Here is a 20,769-nt window from a genome sequence, read left to right as displayed (position 1 = left end):
TGCCAGTTTCTATCTGCTGATGTCTTTTAATTGCACGGACTTTACCCCAATTTTCAGAGTCCCAAAAATGCCGAGAAAATATATAAAAATTAGTGGGACGGAAGCTTCACGAAAAACCGAGGTGGGCCAGAGGGGATCCAGGCCTCACCCAGGCGGCCACCTCGTGTGGCCCCCCTCCAGGCCGCGCCACCAGGTCGCCTGGGCGGCTGGTCCACCCCTTGGCGCCCTCCTTTGGCCTATATTTACCCCTCAGACGAAAAACCCTGAAGATATATCCAGAATCGCGAATTTCTCTATCGTTCCGCCGCCGTAGCGCTTCCGAGATCGGGAGCGCCAGAAGACCTCTTCCCGGCACCCTGTCGGAGGGAGGATTGACCTCCGGGAGCTTTTCCACCACCATGGACGCTTCCCGGACATGCCGTGAGTAGTCCTCCTTGGACCATGAGTCCACGACCAGTAGCTATGTGATATATTCTCTCCAATCTTGTGCTTCAATTCTTAGCCCTTGTGATCTGCCCTACATGATCAAGGCATCTATGTAATTTACCAGTTGTTGCTATGCTGAGTTTGCTGGGATCCGATGGATTATGAGATTATGTTTAGATTGTGATGAGTTATATATTTGGTTCTCCTTTTATATTATGTTCTTGAGTAATTCATGCATGTTCTCCGTTGCTTTTTATTGCTTTGGCCAAGTAGTAGATTGTGACTCCAAGAGGGAGCGTTATACATGATTGTGGGTTCATGCCCCCCGATGTCTAGCTTGAGTGACAGAAACATGAGACTAGGGGATGTGCTGTTGCCACCAGGGAAAAAACAACGATGCTTGTGACCATGGTTGCAAGGATTGTTTACCTTACACAAAGTTCGTTAATGCAGTTGTCCGTTTCTTGGAGTTTACACTTTGGGTGGGGCTTGGAACTTAACACCAGCGAGATGATCTGGATACATATCCCAAGGTGGATGATTAGAGAGTAGATGCTGATGGATAAATGGTCTACATGTCTTGGCGTACTTCCCATTACTTTTGAGCCTCTAACTTTCTTATAGCGTGGTTAGCATCGCAGTGCGTTTATAATTCTGTCAGTTGCCCAACTGTAATTTGTTTACCCAGCATAGTTGCTTATCATCTTTTGGGAGAGAGACATCACTAGTGAACATCATGGGACTGTGGTCCATATTTCCACCATTGTTTACACCTCCATCATTTATCGCTTTTATTTACTTTTCTGTTGCAATCACTATCACTATTCCCGCTTGTGTTTTGATCCTTTGCAAACTACAAGGCCGGAGAGATTAACAACCTCTCTGAACTCGTTGGGAGCAAAGTTATTTGTTGTGTGTGCAGGTCCACGTCTTCTGCTAGCGCCAGAGCAGCGTACGCCTACTTCTTTATCCTTGGAGTCCTCCTGGTTCGATAAACCTTACAGTCCCCGTGTAAGGGAAATCTGTTGCTGACTACATCTCAACCTTCCACTTGGGGTAACAAACAAGGGGCAAGAAGTATATCCATCAACTCGTTATCAAGCAAATTTCTGGCGCCGTTGCCGGGGACTCCCATCATCAAGATAGGGGAGTTGCACACTATCTTTTATCTTTGCTTTTTAGTCTTGTTAGTTTGCTTTGTAGTTTTTGCTTTAGAGTCTTATACCAAAAACTACAAAAAAAGAGTAGTTATTTTGCTTTGTTTAGTCTGTATGTCTAAGTCCTTTTCCTTTGGTGTTGCACCCGAAGGATAGATTCTTACCATCAAATAAAGGGTTGGAGAAAGTTTGAAAGATGCTTGGTATAGAATTAAAGATCCTCAAGATAGAGCCACCAAGAAGCAATCCACCACTATTTTGCTTAGAAATTTTTATGTTGGTATTACTTCTTGGAATAGGTTTGTTCTAGACACAACAATAGGTGGGAATTTCTTGGAAGCTCCCGTTTGGCAGGCTCTTAACGTTATGGAAAATCTTGTCGGAATCCCACCTATTGTTGACATAAAGGATGGTATCACTTTAGCTCACGTTATGAGTAAACTTGAGAATATAGATCTAGAGATGCCAAGCATGGGTAACATAAATGAAGTAGATTGTAAGATTCAAGGGAACTTAAATAGACTTGATAGCTCCATGCACAAAATTTACAAAACTTGGGAGACCCTTAAATCCCATGATGTGGATCCTTCTAGGATTGATAAGATCGAGGATATTTTTGGAACTTTAGGAACTACTCTATCCTCCATCAATACTAAAAAGGTAGAAACCCCCGCAAGGAAGGGACCTAAGTTCGTTCACGTACCCAAGGTTCCTCAACCCAAAACAAGTATACCTATTGCTAAGGGTGTTGAAACTGTGAAGACCTTGGAAGAGATACCTCTCTTAAATAGAATTAGAAATGGAATTCCAATTGATCTTACTACCTTTGCTTTTGTTCCTAGAAGTGTTGCCACTAGGCCTCTCTTTGAGAGTCCTCTTAAGATTAGTTGTAATATTGAAGAGCTTTTTGATGATCTTTGTGATGGTTCAATTGATACAACTTGATCTTTGTGCATCATGCCTAACTCAAAGGCATAAAAGAAACCGCTTGTTGGGAGGCAACCCAATTTATTTTTACTTTCAGTTTTAGTGGTCTTGATGCTTATTACTACTGTAGCAACATCATTGTATCTTTATTTTCAAGCTTTGTGCCAAGTTTTAGCCTTCGGTTGCAAGAAAGCTCAAAAGTTGTGACATGGTGTCGAGAAACAGATTATGTCTGCTTGTCGGAAAAATCCGCCAAACATCACCAGATAATATTTTTGATCTGAATTGTTTTGACAGTATGCTCTATATAGTTGTATTTCTGGCATATTTTCTAAGTTTTTTATTTGAGTTGCAAAAGCGCCCCGAAAAAATCATTTACTACCTGTTGTTCTGTTTTTCCCAGATTCTGCCATGTTTTGCGTTTTCATTGTCTTCCAAATCTTAAGCTTGCTTTTTCTTTGCAAAAACCTTTTGGCAACCTTTAGAAACAGTATCTCTTCCTGAAAATCTTTATTTCCAGTAGAGAAAAATATATTTTATTATGGGCACTAACCACCCTAATCAGCTTATGATGAGTTTTCTATGAAGGGAGTTGTCAAGTATGCGATGGAAGATGATGAAAGAAGATTTAGCAGTGTCAAGCGCTCAAGCTTGGGGATTCCCCTATGCACCCCCAAGAAATATTCAAGGAGACTCGAGCGTCTAAGCTTGGGGATGCCCCCGTGCATCCCCATCTCCATTGATACGTCTCCAACATATCTATAATTTTTGATGGTTTCATGCTATTATCTTGTCAAACTTTGGATGTTTTATATGCCTTTTACATCTTTTTTGGGACTAACTTATTAACTCAGTGCCAAGTGCCAGTTCCTGTTTTTTCCGTGTTTTGACCCTTTTCAGAGGAAGATTTGAAACAAAGTCCAAACGGAATAAAATCCCCGAAAAGATTTTTTTTGAAACAGAAGAAGATCGGGAAAATTGAGAACCAAGCCAGGGGGTCCCCAGGGACCCCAGAAGCGCCCTAGCCCCGGCCAGGGGGGAGGCCGGGCCTCCCTGGCTTGTGGGCCCCCTGGAGCTCCTCTGCCCTAGGTTTTTTGCCTATATATTTGATGTCAACTGTTCTTCCCCTTTGCAACGATACCAGAAGAATTCTACTAGCACTCTCCGGCAATCTAAACTAGAAGAATGTTGTTGACGGCCCACCAGCGCATGGGATCGTAGCAGCTTTCGAGGGTAGAGTATTCGACCCAAATTTTTTGATCGCCAAACAGGAGGTGAGAGAATACTCTCGAGTATTAGCAGCTGAATGCGTCAGATTCAACCACACCTAAAAGATTAGTATCTGCAAGCAAAGTAGTAACAACAAAGTAATATGATAACAACGGTGTCAGAAACGATCTGTTGACGGCAGACTATTCCTAACTGTCGTATCAATGGCGCCAAGTTGCCTCATTGACGGAAATTGTCAGTTCCCATCAATGATCAGCGATCAAGATTGTAGCAGGTAGCAGCAGTGTAACGAGCAATAGCAACGGCAAGGAAAAGCAGTAGTGACAGCAGTAGCAAGTAGCAACAGTAGGAAGCGATGGCAGTAGCAACAGTAGCAGCAGAGCAAGACAAGTAACAACAGTAGCAACAGTAGTAACAACAGCAGAGCAAGACAAGTAACAACAGCAGTAGGACAAACTCGTAGGCAATGGGTCGGTGATTTGTTTGGATGATATTCATCATGCAACAGTTATAACACGGAGAGATATGTGGCTAGCTCCCGTTCGTCAATGTGATGTAGGCATGCATTCCGTGTGTCGTCATACGTGCTTAGGGAAAAGAACTTGCATGACATCGATTGTCCATCCCTCCCGTGGCAGCGGGGTCCAAAAGGAAACTACGGGATATTAAGGTTCTCCTTTTAATAAAGAACCGGACCAACGCATTAGCACTTGGTGAACACATGAACTCCTCAAACTATGGTCATCACCGGGAGTGGTTCTGGTTATTGTCACTCCGGGGTTGCCGGATCATAACACATAGTAGGTAACTACAACTTGCAAGATCGGATCTAAAACACACATATATTGGTGACAACATAATAATTTTAGATCTGAAATCATGGCACTTGGGCCCAAGTGACAAGCATTAGCATGGCAAAGTAGTAGCAACATCAATCTCAGAACATAGTGGATACTAGGGATCAATCCCCATCAAAACTAACTCGATTACATGATAGATCTCATCCTACTCATCACCGCCCAGCGAGCCTACGAATAGATTACTCACGAACGACGAAGAGCTCCATGGAATTGGAGAGGGAAGAAGGTTGATGATGACGATGGCGACGATTTCCCCTCTCCAGAGCCCAAGACGGACTCGAGATCTGCCCTCCAGATGAAGAACAGGTAGTGGCAGCGGCTCCGTATCACAAACGCCATGAAAACTTCTCTATTTATTTTTTCTGGGACGAAAGTGAACTTATAGACCTGAGGTTGGGGGCGCCACAGCCGTGTGGGCCCCACAAGCCTGCCCACCGCCACCAGGGGGGTGGCGGAGCCAGGGCTTGTGGCCCACTGGCCCACCCCCTCAGGTGGCACTTGGCACAGATATTTTTCATATTTTCCAAAACTTCTCCCCGTAGATTTTCAGGACGTTTGGAGAACTTTGATTTCTGCACAAAAATAACACCAACGCAATTTTGCTGAAAACAGCGTTAGTCCAGGTTAGTTCCATTCAAATCATGCAAATTAGAGTCCAAAACAAGGGAAAAAGAGTTTGGAAAAGTAGATACGATGGAGACGTATAAATATTCCCTAAAATCCCAGAAAAAATCAAGAGATCATCGAAAGTACTTTTCCACCGCCGCAAGCTTTTGTCTCCGCAAGATCCCATTCGGGGCACGTACCGGTGCCTTGCCGGAGGGGAGATTCGGATACGGAGGGCATCTTCATCAACACCATGACCTATCCGATGATGCTTGAGTAGTTCACCATAGACCTACGGGTCCATAGCTAGTAGCTAGATGGCTTCTTCTCTCTCTTGGATCTTTAATACAAAGTTCTCCATGATCTTCATGGAGATCTATCCAATGTAATCTTCTTTTGGGGTGAGTTTGTCGAGATCCGTTGAATTCTGGATTTCTGATCAGATTATCTATGAATCTTATTTGAGTTTCTTCTGATCTCTTTTATGCATGATTTCATATCCTTGTAATTCTCTTCGAGTTGTGGGTTTTGTTTGGCCAACTAGATCTATGATTCTTGCAATGGGAGAATTGCTTGGTTTTGAGTTCATACCGTGCGGTGACCTCACCTAGTGACAGAATGGGTAACGAGGCACGCATCATGTTGTTGCTATCAAGGGTAAAAAGATGGGGTTTTCATCATTGGTTTGAGATTATCCCTCTACATCATGTCATCTTGCTTAAGGCGTTACTCTGTTCGTCATGAACTCAATACACTAGATGCATGCTGGATAGCGGTCAATGTGTGGAGTAATAGTAGTAGATGCAGAAAGTATCGGTCTACTTGTCTCGGACGTGATGCCTATATGTATGATCATTGCCTTAGATATCGTCATGACTTTGTGCGGTTCTATCAATTGCTCGACAGTAATTTGTTCACCCACCGTAATATTTGCTATTTTGAGAGAAGCCTCTAGTGAGCACTATGTCCCCCAGGTCTACTCCACACTATATTTTCAGCCTTACTCCTTTTCTTCGTTGCACTTTCCGCCTTCAGATCTCACTTTGTAATCAATCTTGAAGGGATTGACAACCCCTTTATAGCATTGGGTGCAAGCTCGTTTGTGTTTGCGCAGGTACTCTGGAGTTGACGAGATTCTCCTACTGGATTGATACCTTGGTTCTCAAACTGAGGGAAATACTTACTGCTCCTGTGCTGCATCACCCTTTCCTCTTCAATGTAAAAACCAACGCAAGCAAGTCTCTGTCAACGTGTCAATTTCTGGCGCTGTTGTTTGAGAAGTAGCATCCATCAACAATCATCAGTTCGCCCTTCTCCATGCTATATTTTTGTCACTTCATATGTTATGTGCTATGCTTGGAGCGTCCCGCTCTTTAATTTTTAGTTTGTTTTATTTTTTCTTGCTGTTCATAACAAGTTGGAACCTAGCCTTCTTGGTTTGGGAGAGAAACACGCTCCACTCCACCCTAGAACACAACATAGGTTTTCATGCTTATCTTTTTTGTGTGTTCTTTATCTTTTCATAGCTGTTGTCATGCTTAGCTCTTAGTTTTCATGCTTTATATTTTTAAGAGCTTTTATTTAGGTTGCTTTTGGAACTCTCTTGAGTTATCATGCTTATCTTGTTTAGAGAGTTGGCTTATTGCACTGAGTTGTGTGTCTTGCATGAGTAAACTGAGGTTGCTATTTAAGTGTAGTAGTAACTTGCAATAGTTTTGAGTAATGTTTGGAGTTTTGGTGTCATGAGCTTGAGCCTATTAGTGATAGGTGTCGTATTTTCGGAAATCCATGTGTGTTTTCAAAAACTAAAAAAAATAGCTGAGAACTCTAGCTACTAGATGGATCGCTAACCTCTGGAGGGGTTGGAATATATAGAGTACCCTCACGTTATCATGGGTCGATGATGCGCAAGGACTCCTCCTCGGGGTGCTTGTCTATTTGCGAATCTCCTGACTAGATAGAGAGTTACCTATAATAAGTGCATGAGTTCTTCGGACTAATGTGAGTATTCGATTGTTGGCACTTCCACCATCCATATTTTGCTAGCCTCTTTCGTACCGTGCATTGCCTTTTCTCATCTTGATAGTTGGTGGAAATTTCGCCGGTGCATCCAAACCCTTGGCATGATACGCTCTGTCATCATAAGCCTCATTGTATCCTTCCTCAAAACAGCCACCATACCTACCTATTAAGGCATTTTCATACCCTTTCCGAGATACATTGACATGCAACATCCACCATCTCATGACTTGATCTTCATTTCGTACATGCTTTTGCTTGATCGAGGAGCCGCATGATAGTTGGGCCTTGCCCTTATTATTGCTACATGACGCGCTAGATTCATTGCATATCCTGCTACACTGGCAGAGGCATACATTTGCATACATCATGATAGTTTTCATTTGTCTTTATGTTGAGTACTTCTTATAAAGTGTGAAGATCTTCTTTTTATTCTTGTAGAATATAGAGTGTTGCCCTTAAGTGAGGAAGAGATCCCAAAGAGGACAATTTAAAAGATCCCAGAAGAGGACACATGAAAAGATCCCAAAGAGGACAAATGTGAGATAAATAGAAAGAGCCAAAGAGGCCACAAAAAAAAGAGAGAGAAGGGGTCAACACTACTATTCCTTTTGAAAGATCCACACTCGTACTCCATTGTTATATTTGTACTCCATAGAGATTATCATTCATGCATAACTATGTGGGAACCCTTACACTATACAACTTGGCTTGTATATTCCAATGATGAGCCTCCTCAAATGAGCTCTAGGTCTTCATGAGCAAGCAAGTTGGATGCACCCCCACTAGTTACATTGGAGAGCTTACCTTAGCTCATATGTGCATCCGTTGCATGGCAATCCCTACTCCTCACATCATATCTATCATTTGGCTTTCTCTCGCCTATGGTTGTCCTCATTGATGTGAGCCTTTCACAGCTTTTTTGTCTTCCTTCCCCATCATTATTCTCTTTGCTATCATAAGTGCCAACATATGTTGCTTGCACTCATCCATTGCATGAGTGCTCAAAGTCGAAAGGGAGAGGGTCATTTTGACTTGTGCCTGACTGGTGGTCTGGGGATGAGTCAAAATAAGATTCCGAAGGAGATCAAGTGTGAAGTTTTTGTAGATTGAGTTCTCAATTAAATTATAATATTTTTATGCTCTAAACACATCTCCCACTTCGTGCACGCAAACACCACTTGGAGACATTCAACTCACGGACAGCGAGAGCTCTTGCACCTTTATGTTCTTACTTTGCTATTTTCAATACTAAATATAGACACTTGCTTGTTATTGTCTTGACTTGAATTGCATATCTTACTTGCTTTACTTTGAAGTTCTTATATGTGTGTTAGCATGTCACCACAGAAATTATTTGTGTTATCATATAGCTACTCGAGGACGAGCAGGAATTAAGCTTGGGGATGTTGATACGTCCCAAACGTATCTATAGCTTATGTTTGTTCCATGCTCTTTTGGGTGACATTGTTATACGTTTTGCTACACTTTCATACCTTTTTACACATATTTGGACTAACCTACTAACTCAGTGCACCCAGTGCCAGTTTCTGTCTGCTGATGTCTTTTTATTGCAGGGACTTTACCCCAATTTTCAAAGCCCCAAAAATCTCAAGAAAAATATATAAAATTCAGCATGACGGAAGCTTCACGAAGCACCAAGGTGGTCCAGAGGGGAGCCAGGCCTGACCCAGGCGGCCACCTGGCGAGGGCCCCCTCCTGGCCGCGCCACCAGGTCGCCTGGGTGGCTGGTCCACCCCCTAACGCCCTCCTTTGGCCTATATTTACCCCTCGACCGGAAAACCCTAAAGATATATCCAGAATCGCGAATTTCACCACCGTTCTGCCGCCGTAGCGCTTCCGAGATCGGGAGCACTAGAAGACCTCTTCCCGGCACCCTGTCGGAGGGAGGATTGACCTCCGGGAGCTTCTCCACCACCATGGACGCTTCCCGGATGTGCCGTGAGTAGTCCTCCTTGGACCATGAGTCCATGACTAGTAGCTATGTGATGTCTTCTCTCCAATCTTGTGCTTCAATTCTTAGCCCTTGTGAGCTGCCCTTCATGATCAAGGCATCTTTGTAATTTACCTACTGTTGCTATGCTGAGTTTGCTAGGATCTAATGGATTATGAGATTATGTTCACATTGTGATGAGTTATATATTTGGTTTTCCTTTTATATTATGTTCTTGAGTAATTCATGCATGTTCTCCGTTTCTTTTTATTGCTTTGGCCAAGTAGTAGATTGTGACTCCAAGAGGGAGCGTTATGCATGATTGTGGGTTCATGCCCCCTGATATCTAGCTTGAGTGACAAAAACATGATACTAGGGGATGTGTTGTTGCTACAAGGGAGAAAACAACGGTGCTTGTGACCACGGTTGAAAGGATTGTTTACCTTACGTAAAGTTCGTTAATGCAGTTGTCTGTTGCTTTGAGTTTACACTTTGGGTGGGGCTCGCAACTTAATACCTACGAGATGATTTGGATAGATATCTCAAGGTGGATGATTAGAGAGTAGATGCTGATGGATAAACGGTCTACTTGTCTTGGCGTACTGCCCATTACTTTTGAGCCTCTAACTTTCTTCTAGCATGATTAGCATTGCGGTGCGTTTATAATTCTGTCAATTGCCCAGATGTAATTTGTTTACCCAACATAGTTGTTTATCGTCTTTTGGGAGAGAGACATCACTAGTGAACATCATGGGACTTTGGTCCATATTTCCACCATTGTTTACACCTCCATCATTTACTACTTTTATTTAGTTTTCCGTTGCAATCACTATCACTATTGCTGCTTGTGTTTTGATCCTTTGCAAACTACAAGGCCGAAGATATTGACAACCTCTCTGAACTCGTTGGGAGCAAAGTTATTTGTTGTGTATGAAGGTCCACGTCTTCTGCTAGCGCCAGAACAGTGGACACCTACTTGTTGATTCTCAGAGTCCTCCTGGTTCCATAAACCTTACAGTACCCATGTAAGGGAAATCTGCTGCTGACTACATTTGAACCTTCCACTTGGGGTAACCAACGAGGGGCGAGAAGTATATCCATCAACTCGCCATCAGGAGACAACCCAACACTTTTACTTTCTGTTTTGATGTGTTCACAAGATTAATCTACTGTAGTAATCAAGTTTTATAGCTTTTGTTTCAATAAAGTGCCAAGTAAAGCCTTTGGCATAGTGTGGATGATAGTTGAGTTGACTATGTGCAAAAACAGAAACTTTTGCTCTAGGTCCAGGAATTTTGTAAATTCACTGGAATGTCCTTTTGATCTAAATTTTTTACACATGATTGATATACAAATTGCCTGGATTGTCCTATTTTTTCATAATTTGTAGAGACAGGGAAGTATGGTTACACTACAGATCTTCACAGACTATTTTGTTTTTGATAGATTCTGTTTTGCATGCATAGTTTCCTTGTTTTTGTGTTCCCATAGCTTATATTCAGTGATATAAATTAGTGCGTTGGGTGATTCTGCTGACACGCGGGTGCAGCCCCGCATTTCGTTGTGGGGTAGTGCATGGGAGGCTATCGCAGATGCACCTTACACTGCCCTATGATGGTTTCTTCGGGCACACCCCATGGTCCAATCATCATGGACCACCCAACGAGGTCCCCGGGCCTACGCCGTTCGAGCAGGTTGGACGGTGCGGTGACGTCCCGAGTGGCCCTCCTGCCACACCATTACTAGATGGACGACTGGGAGTGTATGAGTTGTTGGATTTCCCGAAAGGAAGCACATAAAGTATTTTCCTTAGTTAAGAACCAAGGTTTATCAAATCACTAGGAGTCACCAAGCTAAGATCGTTAGTAGTACATGCACACCAACAAATAAATTGCTTGCACCCACAAATCAAGGAGGTCGCCAATCCCCTTGTTGTTGCTAGTTATAATATTAAATCAAATAGTGATAGGAAAAGCGAGAAAATAGAAAAAGAAAGTAAAGAGCAATTGTAGGAGTTTTTATATTCATAGAAAATAGACCCGAGGGCATAGGTTCACAAGCCACACCTCTCTCAAAAGCAGGTAATGGCATGGTAACAAATTGTTGTTGGACAACTGAAAAAATACCTTAAATTATAACTTTGGTCATTGATGGTATAATCTCACATAGGCATTGCATGTGGGATAAGTAGACTCTTAATCCAACAACATCTACTATTTTATGGCATATTTCTACCCTAGTGGTTTTGGTAATTGATGACAATGCAATAGCGCACTAATCGTGTGCACTAAGCCTTTCAGGTATTTCAACGTATGGCACAAGATGATTCATTCCCCTTGGTGTACTAATGTGAGGACGGTTTTCTTCCTTATGTTTCACTGTCGGTGGAATTGAGTCATAGGAAAAGCCGTACTATTAATAGGCGGCACGCATTGGAAAGGTTTGGGTGGAATCATCATGTACACATTTTATCACACCCTTGTTCCTTTCCCGCGACGATGGAGCCTCTAACCTTGGCATTGTTCTGCCTGAAGATACCCAAGCGGTAGTACCGCTCCCAGGAGAGGTACTACCTGTTATCTTGGGTGGTAGTGTCATGGCTTGTGCCGCTTCCTCGGTGTCTCGCCACTTTTCGTGTCCGTCTGAGCAGTTTCTGGAGTGGTAGCTCTCGGTGGTAGTACCTCTTAGTACTATCATGTCAGTTTCGCTCACGTTTTCTTAGGTTGGGCTCTCACTAGATCTTGAGCGGATGTAGGTGGCGGTACTACCCCTTATTGGCAGGAGTACCGCCCCTGGTAGCGGTAGTACAACCCTGGTAGTACGACCTCCCTCCGCCTCCCTCCTAATTTGCTACTCCGTAGCCACATTGGTAGTACCGCTCCCTCAGGAGCGGTACAACCTCTCATGGGCGGTAGTATCGTACATGTGTGGGCTTTGTGACTGGATAACGGTTGGAATTGTCCCCCCCCCAGTATATAAAGGAGGTCTTCTATCCCAAGAAGTTTACCTTTTCTCAAACCTAAGCTCCATTGTTGCTCCAAGCTCCATTTTCACCTGATCTCTCTCCCTAGCCAACAAAACTTGTTGATACTCTAGGGTTTTCTTGAGAGGGCCTTGATCTACACTTCCACCAAGAGAAATTTGATTCCCCCCACTAAACCGTCGTGGATCTTGTTACTCTTGGATGTTTGAGCACCCTATACGGTTGAGGTCAGCTCGAAGCCAAATTCCATTGTGCTAAAGCTTCGTGATTTCGTTGGGAGCCTCCTATTAAGTTGTAGAGATTTCCCCAACCTCGTTTGTAAAGGTTCGGTCATCGCCTTCAAGGGAACCAGTAGTGGAATAACAACATCTCACATTGTGTAAGGGCGTGAGAAGAATACGGTGGCCTTAGTGGCATATTGGGGAGCATTGTGCCTCCACACCGCTCCAACGGAGACGTACTTCCCCTCAAAGGGAAGGAACTTCGGTAACACATCATCGCCTTCATCGGTTCCACTTGTGGTTACTTCTTACCTTCACTTTGTATTTGTTACTTGCTTCTTGTTGTTTTTGTTAGCATCATATATGTTTCTCACCTAGTTGCATATCTAGATAACCTATTTGTTGCTAAACTTAGTTTGTTGAAGAAAAGCTAAAAAATGGTAGTTGCCTATTCACCGTCCCCCTCTCTAGTCAACCATATCGATCCTTCAATTGATATGAGAGAAACGTCTCTTTGTTAAGGGTTTCACCACCCAAAGAGTATGGTTAACAATGGGATCAGGTTGTGGATTTACCCGAGGCCATGGGTGTGAGCACGTTCTCCCGAGAGGATTTAAATGAGGCAATTTTGTCACTTAAATCCTCTATGGCGACCGACAAAAAATCCATGTTAACAATTTCCTTGACTGGCTCAAACTCTCTGCCGATCCATTGCGAGTCGTTAACCCCACTACTTTGGACTAGGATGCCAACTCTGATAAGGAGATGGCTATTATTGATAAAAACAAGTTTCCTTAAGGAACAGACGACGGATAACTATGCCTCGATTCCTCTTCCCGTGGTCTAGGAGGGCGGGTTCACTCATCGCATAATATTAAACTTCGCCCTCCTCCTAAACTTGTTAAGAATGATTTTGCTAATTGGTTTTTTCGTATCAAGTCTCATTTTAATCACAGCTCAACACAACTTTGGAGAATCGTTGAGAAAGGGTACTATCCTTATGATTCAAGCAACCTCACTTCAAGAGAATAGGTCGACAATCAACTCAATCACTCCGCCTTGTTCATCCTTTAAGAGGCTATCCCCGTTGAAGATCTTGCTCACTTGCGGTATTTCACTTGTGCTAAGGATTGTTGGGAACCGATTGTTTCCATGTACAAGGGAAGCTCGAGTACTCAACACTCCAATTTTGAGGCGGTTCTTGATGAGGCCGATGATTTTGTGATGCTTCATGATGAGGACCCTCCTGAGCTCTATCGGAGAGTGACAACTTTTGTCGTTGCTCTTCAAGATCATGGAAGCAAGGATGTGGATGACAATTGGATCAGGCAGAAGTTTCCCAAGGCCGTCATGCCATTCAACAAGGACTTGTCATCCATCATCCGTCAAAGGCCGGAGTTTCACTCTTTGCCCTCAAGTGATGTGTTGGATGAATCCATGCCATGAACATATTGAACAAGACCGCCGACAACTCTCTAGCTCGTGTCCAATGTGTTGGAAATATGCCCTAGAGGCAATAATAAATTGGTTATTATTATATTTCCTCGTTCATGATAATTGTTTATTGTCCATGCTAGGTGAGCCTCTAGTTGAGTAGCTCGTTGATCAAGATGGTCAAGGTTTCCTCACCATAGACAAGGGTTATCACTTGATAACAGGATCACATCATTAGGAGAATGATGTGATGGACAAGACCCAAACTATGAAACGTAGCATATGATCATGTCAGTTTATTGCTACTATTTTTGCATGTCAATGTATCTATTCCTATGACCATTAGATCATCGAACTCCCGGATACCGGGTGAAAGGATGTGGATGTCGCCTAGAGGGGGGTGAATAGGCGCTTTAACATAATTACGGTTTAGGCTTGAACAAATGCGGAATAAAACTAACGTTTAATTTGTCAAGCAGAAATTTAATTTGTCAAGCAGAAAACCTAAAACAACTAGGCTCGCCTATGTGCACCGACAACTTATGCTAAGCAAGATAAACAACTAAGTGGTAGCAAGATATATGACAAGAAACAATATGGCTATCACAAAGTAAAGTGCATAAGTAAAGGGTTCGGGTAAGAGATAACCGAGGCACGCGGAGATGACAATGTATCCCGAAGTTCACACCCTTGGGGATGCTAATCTCCATTTGGAGCGGTATGGAGGCACAATGCTCCCCAAGATGCCACTAAGGCCACCGTAATCTCCTCACGCTCTCGCACAATGCAAGATGTCATGATTCCACTAAGGGACCCTTGAGGGAGGTCACCGAACCTATACATACAAGGTTGGGGCAATCTCCACAACTTAATTGGAGGCTCCCAAAAAAACCACGAAGCTTCACCACAATGGCATATGGCTTCGAGGTGACCACAAATGCTCGGGGCAATCTCCACAACTTAATTGGAGACCTCGACGCTTGCCCGGAGCTTTAAACCACAATGATTGAGCTCCGAGGCACCAGCAAGCTTCTAGGGGTACCAAGTACCCAAGGGTAATAAGCTTCTCAACTTCTCACTTCCACGTATCACTGTGGATAACTCAAACTGATGCAACTAATGCAATGGCAATAACACATGAAGTGGTCAAGTCCCTCACACTCAAATCTCTCCACAACAACAAAAGCTATGGAGTAATATGAGAGGAAGAACAAGGAGCTCCAAAGAACTCCAAGATCAAGATTCAAGGGGTTCCCCTCACATAGAGGAGAAAGTGATTGGTGGAGATGTGGATCTAGATCTCATCTCTCCTTACCCTCAAGAACTAGCAAGAATCATTGGAGGGATTGAGAGTTAGCAAGCTCTAAGAAGGTCAGCAATGGGGGAAGAACACGAACTCAACGGATAGATAAGGTCCAATGGGGAAGAAGACCTCCTTTATATAGTGGGGGGGGGGGACGAATCCAACCATTAAGCCCACTCACAACCCAACTGGAGCGGTACTACCGCTGCTCAGAGCGGTACTACTGTTCCCAGAATGTCCGAGGGAGCGGTAGTAAAAAATTACTACCGCTCCAGGAGCGGTATTACCTCTCGCACCATGAGCGGTACTACCGCTGGATACTAAAACTGCACTAACTTTTGCATACGAACTCTGAATCGAGAAAACTCAAGCTTGTTGAATTTACAACGATAAGAGCTATCCACAAGCGACATAAAATCTTAAGAACATGCAGTTAGAAAATTACAATGATATAGAGAAGTGATACCTCTATGAATGAAGAATCGACAAAAACTTCCAACATTGAAAACATCATAGAAGATGCATATGTACTCCGTTTTCGATGAACTCGAGCTTGTCTTGAAGATGACCATAAGCTCTAAAACTCATAAAGAGAAACACCAAACGAGAACCAAGAAATATGATGCAAGGATGCAAATGGTTTGAGCTCTCAACGAACGATACGATCAAGCTACTCACTAGAGATCCCCCCTTTACAGTACGACAATCTGTCCTAAAATAGAAAACCTATCAAGGGAAAACCTATACCTTGCACCTAGTCCTCTTGAGCTAGATGATGATGATCTTGGCTTTCTCAAGATGGACCACCTTTCTTGATTGCCTTGGTTTGACGAAGATTAGTTGATTGCTCCCCCATACTCACTATGGGTGAGCCACTTTTCAGCACATATTCATAGGTCCATTGCCACCACAATGGACGGCAAGCTTAAAGCATGATATCTTCGTGGTGCTCCACTTGAACTTGCACACCGCAATCTTGATGACGATTACCACTTGATGTCATCCTTCATAGGCTGAATGAGATCTTCCTCTTGACGCAAACCCATGGAGACACACCTAACCCCACATAGAAGTCTCACAAGGACCATGGGTTAGTACACAAAAGCGTTATGGACAATGCTTACCATACCATGGGATCACTTGATCCCTCTCGGTACATCTGGTACACTTTGTGTGTTGATCATCTTAATTTACTCTTTGCTTAGTCTTGATCAACCTTGTGTCTTTATGACCAATCTTTGGATAATACCTTGAATACCACCTTGGTCATCATATAAACTCCTCGACACCAACAGATGGACTTCAAGAAGTGCCTATGGAAAAATCCTTCGAATATAACTTAAGCATCCATTAGTCCATAGGGATTGTCATCAATTACCAAAACCACATATGGAGAAATATGCTCTAACAATCTCCCCCATTTTGGTAATTGATGACAATCAGTACAAGAGAGTTTATATAAGAAAATAAGCATAACCAAGCACACACATACAAAGCTATAATGCATGCGTACAAGATGTAAATGCTTAAGCAATAAAAGCAAAACCCTCTATGCATCACAAAACTAAACTCTCTAAACTTCTCCCCCATTGGCATCGATTGCAAAAATGGACAAAAAGTTTAGAAAGCCAATATAGTAGGTGGTCCTCCAAAAAGTGTGTACTTCTCAACAATAGTGCAAAGAAATGCACAAATACAATGATAAACGTTGGAGGAAAACGAACTATATCAAGGACCCAAAGATTGCAGGAAGGATCTAATGTCACACAGACGTACAAACGAGAGAAGCACACAATCAAAAGATACCAATAGGAACAAGCAATCATATGGTCCTTCGAACCACATGAATAAAAGATATTATGATAAGGACAATAGTGTGTTTTATAAAAACTAGAGAAGCTCCCCATGATTTGTGCACTAATAAGATATTTTTTGTATTTGATACAAGTGCAAAAAATAGGATGGTTGCTCCCCCAAAATTAATAAAAGCACACAACAAGTGCAAGAAAATAGATGAGACAATAAGTATATCACTTGCACAAAACATATGGTTGAGCAACATGTAAAAGAGGCAACTTAAGAGTAGGCTCAACCAAAATGATGCATGTGAGTCATGGCAAGGCACTTGAGAAGACTAAGGCGAGGATGAGCATTACTCATGCATATATTATTGAAGAAATAAGAACAAAGTGCAAGACATATTCTTCCCCCACACACACTACTAGCAAATAGGTTCACAAGCTTACTAATAAACAAATTGAGAACCAACGGTTTTGACAACCCATGGTGAAGAAATGAAATAATAACCTTGTCAAGAGAAGGGATACCAACCAAAATGTCAATACCCTTGTCAAGACAGGTATGAGGAAAAATAATCTTCTCTACCAACGAGTGCATCAGGATGCAAGGATAAAAGATCCGCACTCAAGACAAATCCTTTCACTAAGCCACCAAAAATTGAAAAAGAAAATGCAACGGTGGACATGAAAGAAAAGAGGATATCAACTAGAGATGTAACTTCTCTCATGTGTAAAAGATTCTAGGTAGAAGAAAATCATGATGATATATATCCAGAAAGAAAGATGTAGACATGAAATGGTTACAAGAAGGAACAAACAAGATATCCAAAAGGAAGTCATAAATAAACCAATAAGATCTTTCCCTGAAAGCATAGCACATGGACTAATATTTTCTTATTGTACAATATGAACTTCCAACTTATGAACATCAAAGACATCCCAACTAGCAATAATACATCATTGTTCGGATGCTTTGAGGAAGGAAACAAATACCACAAGAACGAATCAAGAAATTCATGCCATGATGCAACCTACGAAAGGTTGAATGCAAGAAAGGGATGCATAGAGTAGATACTTGTTACCGAGATAGCACTGGATTGATGTAGTAGATAGTTGTTTGTTGATCATCCTAACTTGGATCCAATAAGCACATGGTGTTAACACCTTCCTTGTAGGTGAGCCAAGCATCCAATGCCTCTCCAATTGTTCCTAGAACAACAAAACAAACAAAACAGTGCCCAAACTCATTGGGACCAAAGAGTTAGAAAACCAACAATACATAGGACAAACTCCACATAAATATGTGCATATAGATATGAAATTGAATTTCATGCACACTTTAGCCAATTTATGACAAGGTGGAGTTTCCCCTATATATCAGGTCAAGGAAAGAAAGCATGCAAAAGAAACTATATGTATATAGTAAATATGCATGCTCAAGGCATTAAAAATCAAATCAACACGTAGTTGATAAGACACCAAAAGACAAGGTATCAAGTAAAAATAAAATACCAAACGAAAAATTATCACTTGAAGGATTCCAATTAAAAGATACATCAAAGAATGATATCCATTGACACATGCCAGACAAAAGGAAACACGATATCAATTGAAGGAGAACAAACACGAGGTATCTTTTTTCCAAAAGAGCTAGGTTCCAAACAAACCAAACCCTCTACAAATTTTCATGATGGCACAAAGCATCATAAAGAGCAAGACTTGCCTCCCATCAACACACACTTGATGGGGATAAAAAGAGTTTATGATAGACGTATAAAGAGCGTGTTCCAAAGAAAATAGGATACCCCCCCCCCCAAGGGATGTGCATTACATAGAATTTCCATTTGAATACAAAATGCACAAGATGGTATAATCACTTTCTCTATATCTGGAGAAACACAAGACATGTTCAAACCAATCCACAAGAGGCAAGGAAGACAAACGATACATAAAATCCAATGTAAAGATGATTAGCAATTTCTACCACATGAAGGGAATACCAATTGTCAAAGGAAAATAAGTATTTGGAAACAATTCCCATTGGTAGATTGCAAAAATATCCAACATCATCTTTACTCCTAAAATGCAAGCAAATGGCACTTGTAGAGCTAACATGCCACCTAGGAACAAGATAATTTCAATATCAACACTAAGTGGCAATACCTCAAATATACACATTTTCTAGGCTTGTAATATGCACATATCATATTACTCCCCCATAATGTGATAACCTAACATTATTAACAAGTGCGAAATAAAAAAAAACAAGAGATAATTAATAGACCATTTAGAATCTGAATTTCTCATGAGCAGGACGTACCAGCTAGAGCTTAGATAAACTTGTAGTATCAATACTAAGTGGTATTAATCATGTATACACATTTATAGGATTGTGAGGGATTGTGAGGTGTGCAGAGCACATCACTCTCCCACAATGGGATAATCCATTAATCTCTCAAAAGAGCCAACAAAGATACAATCAAGATGCAAAGAGGCTCAATACAAGACTCACATGTACATGATGTGCAAACCGATATACACATACTTGATTACTCAAGATAAGAAAGTTGGAAGCACAACATATACAAACATATGCATGGTACAAAACCACATTATGCAAAGCGGAAAGTAACTAAAAATGTAACCACTTTAAGTACAAGTTACTGTAAGGTGGCACATTGGATATAAGATAGAAACTCGATAATCCAAATGACTTGACATGAGATAATATAAATTATGAAGGTCCTGTAATTCTTCAAGATGAAACCAAGTCTCCAATGTCCTCCACGATCACCTATTGATCAAGTTTGAGATTGTCGGTCCCCAATGTAACGACTAAGATGTGACCCTTTCCTATTTAGGGGGCGATGCCCCAAAAGGGAAAGAGGCGCATCTAAGCGTTTCACAAGCGAGATAATCATAGCAAATACATAAATTAAGATTGACAAATAGGGCATTCATTTGCCATCTCACATAGTATAATATCAGAGTTACATCCACACAATTATTCAGGCAAGATAGTCCCGCTACGGGCTACATGAAACAAGGAAAATACTATGATATCCCGCATGTTCGCCCACGATCACGACCACGACCTCAGTCTTCTGGATAGTTCACGTACAGGCGGCCGTTCTCCTCATCGTACTGCCACGCCAGTTGCGTGCCATCTGGATCACCTGCGTCGGGCGTCCTGTACCTGTTGGGGTGTTGTAGTAAACTGTGAGTCACGGGGACTCAGCAATGGATGACCTTGGTGCCGAAACTAGTCAAGTTATTAGGTGAGGAAGGTTTGGTGTTTAGGTTGCAGCATCCTAAGCTTATATGGTGGCTAACTTACGAAGATCAGAGTTATGGTAAGGTGGTCTACGCGAGCGGTCGAATACTAGGTGATCACTAAGTGATCCTGAACACCTACTTACATCAAACATAACACCATCGTGTTCCCGATCGAAGAGAGGTCTCCGAAAGAGACAGTCACGGTTACGCACACAGTTGGTAGTTTTATTAGAGTTAGTTCAAGTTATCTAGAACCGGATGTTACCAAATTATCCATGTTGCCACATAACCGCGGGCACGGCTTTCCGAAAGATTAAACCATGCAGGGGTGTTCCAACTAGTCCATCACAAACGGTCACGGGCCGCAAAGTAATCCTCTATCACGAATCTCGTGATCTCGTCGGATTCCTTAGAGGAAAACCTCAACTCTGGGGAGACCCAAAGTTTCACCGGGATTTCTATACGCAAGATATATCGCTAAGGTAAGACAAGACTAGCACGACCTCCCGACGTGTCGACGACCCCGATAAGAGCCGCGTATCTCAGTCTCAGGACACGACGGATGAGTGACGCG

The sequence above is a fragment of the Hordeum vulgare genome, chromosome 2H, assembly GCF_904849725.1.
Source record: "Hordeum vulgare subsp. vulgare chromosome 2H, MorexV3_pseudomolecules_assembly, whole genome shotgun sequence".
NCBI lineage: Eukaryota > Viridiplantae > Streptophyta > Magnoliopsida > Poales > Poaceae > Hordeum > Hordeum vulgare.
Note: the sequence above shows the minus strand (reverse complement) of the source record.